This window comes from Nuphar pumila, chromosome 13, assembly GCF_984573655.1.
Source record: "Nuphar pumila chromosome 13, dmNupPumi1.hap1.1, whole genome shotgun sequence".
NCBI lineage: Eukaryota > Viridiplantae > Streptophyta > Magnoliopsida > Nymphaeales > Nymphaeaceae > Nuphar > Nuphar pumila.
Window position 1 is genome coordinate 24,847,952 of NC_143261.1, and position 6,026 is coordinate 24,853,977.

Below are 6,026 nucleotides of genomic sequence, written 5' to 3' on the forward strand. Positions count from 1 at the left end.
ATTCCCTCTTTCATGAGTCTTTGAACTCTCTCTTTCGAGATATGTCCTAACCTTCGATGCCAATGCAAATAGGATTGATCATCCTTTAGGCCACGTTTATTGTCAATCATTGTGTTCTCAATAGAGTGAGATTCCCGAATTTGGAATTTGGTTCTTAATCGATACAAACCATCACACATATATGCAGAACTTCTATTCATTGAATTTTTCATAATAATAAGTTCAGATTTTTTAAATTTAAATACAAAGTCAAACTTATCAAGTTTTGAAATTGAAATTAGGTTCCGACTATAAGATGAAACATAAAAAGTATCGACCAAATCCAATATAAATCTTGACTCCAACACAATTCTACAGGTCCCAACGCTCTTGACATGTGAACACATCTTATTTCTAGAAAAGATGCTTCTTTCATGCTCCGTTGGTTCCCTTTTGTTCAGAAATGCCTGCAAAGAGTTGAATCAATCCACCAACTATGCAATGGAACATGAATTAGATTGCACTCATGAGAAATGAATGACTTATTACCTTTATTTTTGAGTCACTTCTTGTACTTCAAACAGTCCACCTTCTTATGCCCCTTCTTTTTGCAGAAGAAACACTTTATAGAAGGGCCTCCTAACTGGGATTTAGCTTTCGCCTGAGAGTTTGAGCTCTCCTCAGTGGCTCTCTTCTGATTCTTTCTTTTGAATGAGTTTTTCTTTGACATCGACCTCTGTTTATTTTTATGAGAGGCCATATGTACACTTGACACTCTCTCACCCTTCAATCTCTCTTCTTCCTCAACACACTTGGTCAATAGGTCATTAAAAGACCATTCATCATTATGTGTGTTGTAGGAGATTTTAAAGGGTCCATACTCAGTAGGTAATGAGGTTAAGATCAGATAGACTAAGAAGGAGTCAAAGATGGCGAACTTCATGTCATTCAGTTGAGTCGCAATATTCCTCATTTCCAAAATGTATTGTCGGATATGACTGTCACCAACATATTTCATAGACACTAATTTGGACATGAGCGTACTGGCCCTTGCCTTATTAGAAGTGACGAACTGAGCCTCAATGGCTTCCAGGAAATTCCTTCACAGTCCTACAATGAGGAATGACATCTCGAATATTCTTAGCCACTCGAGATTGCAAAAGCAATAGGCTAAGTCTGTTTGAGCGCTCCCACTTCTCAAAGGCAACCTTCTGATCGGCTGTACTCTGCTCTGTAAGAGTGAGAGATTCGTCAATTCTAAGGGCCAGATCTAAATCCATATAGCCCAAAGTGAATAATACAATTTCTTTCCAATCAGAAAAATTTGATCCATCTAAAATAGAGATATTACTAAAACCGTCGATAAGGAAGGAACCTGATAAAACAAGGAACAAAAATGGAAAGACATTACTATTATTGCTCAGACAAGACTCGTGTTGAAAAGGTAAAAGTGAGACCCTTTATTTTTACCTTTTTTGAGACAAGCATAGTTGAGCCATTATCGTTTTACTTTGGTGAAAATCATAATACTCATAGTTGCTCCGTCTCTTCAATTCTCAAAGAATTGACTTCAGTTGGTTAAACTAGCAGATCATGTAACCAGATGCAATTCAGCACTGCACCTTTGGGTGCAAACATGCTTTATGGGCTGGAATACACATCTACTATCAAACCTTGTGTAAATTTGAAACACAACGACCTACCTTTGGGTAGAATCGATGTTTTATAAATTCACACACAATCATAATAACAAATCTTAATACGATCCAAAAAATCCTTAATTAACACGACTCAGATCACTTTGGTGATTACAAGAATCGGTCAATCAAGGTCTTTTACCGAAAATCCTATTCGTATTATGGAGCACGCCCATGCACACATTTTAATGCATGTATATTCATGACATAATATAAGTTCATGCTTCAACAAATATACATAAACTAATTATCATGAATTTAGTTACAATTCATGCTTAAAATTATCATGCATAACTTAACCAACAAAAAAAAAATACATGAATTAACATGCATAAGTCATGCATTATTTAAAATAAATACTTTATAAAGTATGAAAAATAACAAAAGCATTCTCATATGGGTAAAACCCAGGGTCCTCAAGTAGGAACCAGTCTAAAAACACTCTGAACTGGTCTCAAACCGTCTCGAATCGGTCATTAAAGGGTCTGAACCGGTTCTAAACTTTATGAACCGATACTAAATATGAACAAAAGTTCATAAAACCCTATAACTGTATGCCAAAATCCCTGTATCTCTTTATATTTATGAAAACAAAGTTTTAGCATCTCAGAATTGGTAAAAAACTGGATGAAACCGGTTAAAAACGACTCCGAACTGGTCCCGAAAAGGGCCGGATCAGGTTCCTGATCCGATTCAGTCTTAATAGTGTTCAGATCCTGCTTAACATGGATCTGAACCGATTCAAATGGGATTAAGGTTTGACCTGACCCATACTTGATACGGGTCAGACCTAGTTCGAATAGAACCCGGGTTAGACTCGGTCCGAAACGGACCCGGGTTGGACCCGTCTGAAATAGACCCGAGTTAGACCCGATCCAAAACGGACCCGGATCAGACCCGACTTATAATAGATCCGGGTCAGACCCAGTCCTAAATGGACCCGAGTCTAACCCGATCCGAGAGAGAGACCCGATTCTTTTCGAATCTAACCCATACCTGAAACCATTATGGGTTCGGGTCAAATCCCAGAATCAATGGCAGACCCGATCCATCCAAAAATGGATTTGGATCGGGTCTTTCATTGGATCTCCACGCCGGACCCGATCCGATCCACTGTTAAAATGAAACAGAAACCCGATTTCTGTTTTCATTTTAAGAGGGAAACCGAAAGGGTTTCCGCCCTTTTCGGTTCCACGGTGACCCACATCGCCAAACAGCGACCGTCGTCGCCTGCCGGCGACCGATGACGCCTACCGGCGACTGGCGTCATTCCACTGACGACTGACGTCACTCCACGACGACCAACATCAGTGGTGGTCTCGATTCAGACAACAGTCGCCTGCGATGGCGACCGATAAGGGCAAAAGCCCCTTCGATGTCCGAGATGTAGGAAGAGTTGTCAGTGAATCAGCGATGACGCTGGGCATTCAATGACAACGACAAGGCCGCTGTCTCGCCTCTCCGACGAAAAGCCACCATCCGAAACCCCAGCTCGACGGCTGAAGTGGAAAACAAAGAAAAGAGGATTTTTAAACCCCTTTCGCCATCTGCCGGCCACATCTTCAGGCGAAAGCACACCGGCGAGGGTAAACCCCTCTGCAGCCTAACGGCCACAGGAGATATGAGGATTTACCTCTGTCGGCGATGATCAGCCGGTAACAGATGAACCATATCGCCCCAGGGCGATGATCGGCCGGTTACCTACAACCCAGCGTCCACACCCCTCCACCGGCGATGCATCTAGCGACGATCCTAGCGAAGGCAGAACCTCCCTGCAGCCCGACGGCCACAGGTATACATCGATCCTCCTTTCTTTTCTTTTATAAGGATCTGATCTGCCAGCCGGAATGTTTGTCGCCTCACGATGACCATCGTCGCGTACCGGTGGTTGTCGCCCCATAGCGGCTTCACCGACACCCAATGGCAAAGGTTTTTCGTGGATGTGATGCCGAAAAAACGTTGTCGCCCCATGGCGGCAACGACTGTTTTTTGAATACAGATGAGTCAGGCTCAATCTGTTACAGTCGCCTGACAGTCACAGACGCTGCAATACGCCGAAAGGCTTTACACGACCACGCACAACTGAATGCGTGCATCGTTGGCCCATAACCCAATGTTGGCGAATCCTGTAAAACAAACATTGACAGGAAGCGTACCTGAATTCATCATGGAGTGAGTGTAGAAAATTCAGCATTCTCCTCAGCTGGTCGATGCCCACAATGAGCCCAGGCCTTAGGTCGACGGTGAGCAGGACCCTGTTCCGCTGCATCCGAATGCGGAACTTAATTTGGCAGGGTAAATGCTATGAATGTCTCATCATCCTCTTAGCCCCTAACCCCTTATGTAATGAGAGATTAAGCAGTTACATGAATGTGGTTTTCTCCACATTCACATAACTCCCACCAACTATTCCCATTACGTGGCCACTAATGTGACCCACTAATGGGTGTCAAACAGGGTCACACTTGTGGGTTGGACCCATAACCGATAATGACCCAACAAAAAAGAAGCTTAACCGAAACGAGAGAAAATCAGAGATCTCTCGAAATCGAATCCAAGACGAGAGAGAGAGAGAGAGAGAGAGAGAGAGAGAGAGAGAGAGAGAGAGAGAGAGAGAGAGAGAGAGAGAGAGAGAGAGAGAGAGAGAGAGAGAGAGAGACTTATTGTCTTAGAATACCTACACCGAAAAACCCTCGGCCGGTCGAAAACCATCACCTGCCGACTTACCGAAAAAATCCTGCGGGCATCAGAATCTTTCACAGAGAGAGATACGGGTGATCTACGACTAGGAGTCTTCCAGCTAAAGAAATCGACGGCTCTCCTCGCGCAAGTACGTACTTCCTCGCCCTCTCGCTTTCCTGCTCGGAAGAGGGGAAGAACACCCCCGTCCCTTCCTTACCTCCTTTTATAAGGGTTGTGCACAGGATGACATCATCACCCCAAATTGACGGTCGGGATTCAGTGCGGAACCTAGTGGTTGCTTTTCTAACCCTTCGATCTGAGAGGGGGGGCGTAAAGCACCGTCGACATCCGCATCCTACGTGTCGCCCAACTCTGATCCTTCTTGTCGAGTCATCAGCGGGGAGAAGGGCTCCGTCGTGGGCCCCGCCGACACGTCACTTGAATATCGACCGCTATCCTCGACCCCCCGAGACAGGGATCCCTCCTGTTCGTCCGATTGCACGAGGCAGTTTGCGGTCCCTTCCTGCCCCCAAATCGACCAACCTGAACCCGAGCCCCCCTTAAGGGGGCATCTGCTGGGCACAGATTAGGTCATGCTGAACATGAGCGTTTTTTCTCATGCTGACATCGTGGCCGTCTGTTTGCATTTTGGATGAATGCCACATGGTTTTGTTGACTTTTGAGCTTTTTAAAATGCAAATCGGATGGCCACGATGTCAGCATGAGCAAAAACGCTCATGTTCAGCATGTCCGCATCTGCTTGTCACGAAAACTGGGGCTTTTCCGCATAAACGCATCGGACGGACGTGCGTTTCTGGGGAACTGGGCACTCTTTTCCTCGGGAAAAAGAAGCCCAAAATTCATGAGAACTCTCTACTTTCATCAGAAAGGGTTTCAAGGGGTGGCCCGATTCTGTTTCCGTGGAAACCAAAGGGCTCTGACACAAACGCCCGCTAAAGGGGGCGTTTGTGTATCACAAAAATTGAGTGTTCTCTGTAAAAATGCATCAATGGGCGTGCGTTTTCAAGGAGCTCACCGTGACAAGACAAACAGTTAACCAGTTTTGGCAGAAAACCCTCGACGAACATGCCAAAATACACGCTAGAGGTAGATTTTTTCACGGAAAACAGTTGCCGTGGGAGGGATTCCGATTCCATTTCTACGGCAGGCGTTTCCACTGAAGGAGGTGCCGGCTCCTCCATTCGTGACATGCAAACGTGCGTTCAAGGGACGGTCGAGATTGCCTATTGGCTACAACAGCGACACATGTTGGTGGATCTTCCATGACACACAACCATTTGCACAAATTGAAATATCAGCACTAACTATGAGAAAAAAACAAACTTGAAAAGACTGAAAATCAAATGGCAAAGATATAAAGTTTGTTTGTCAGTATTCATAATCAATTTAAAAACAAAATAGAAAGTGTTCGGTAAGAATGATTAATGCAACACCAATGAGGTGGTATCCCATGTGGCAAGTGGGGTCCTGTATCAACGATCGAATCCCTCTGCTACATGGGGCGGCTGTTGTTCTGATAGGAGTCCGCCTAACCCCAGCTTGCTTATAAAAAAAATGATTAATGCAACCACGGCTAAAATGGTAGGATGGCAACCAAGGAAAAAATTCATGCCATTCTTGAAATTAGACCCTTCCTATTTAACTCTA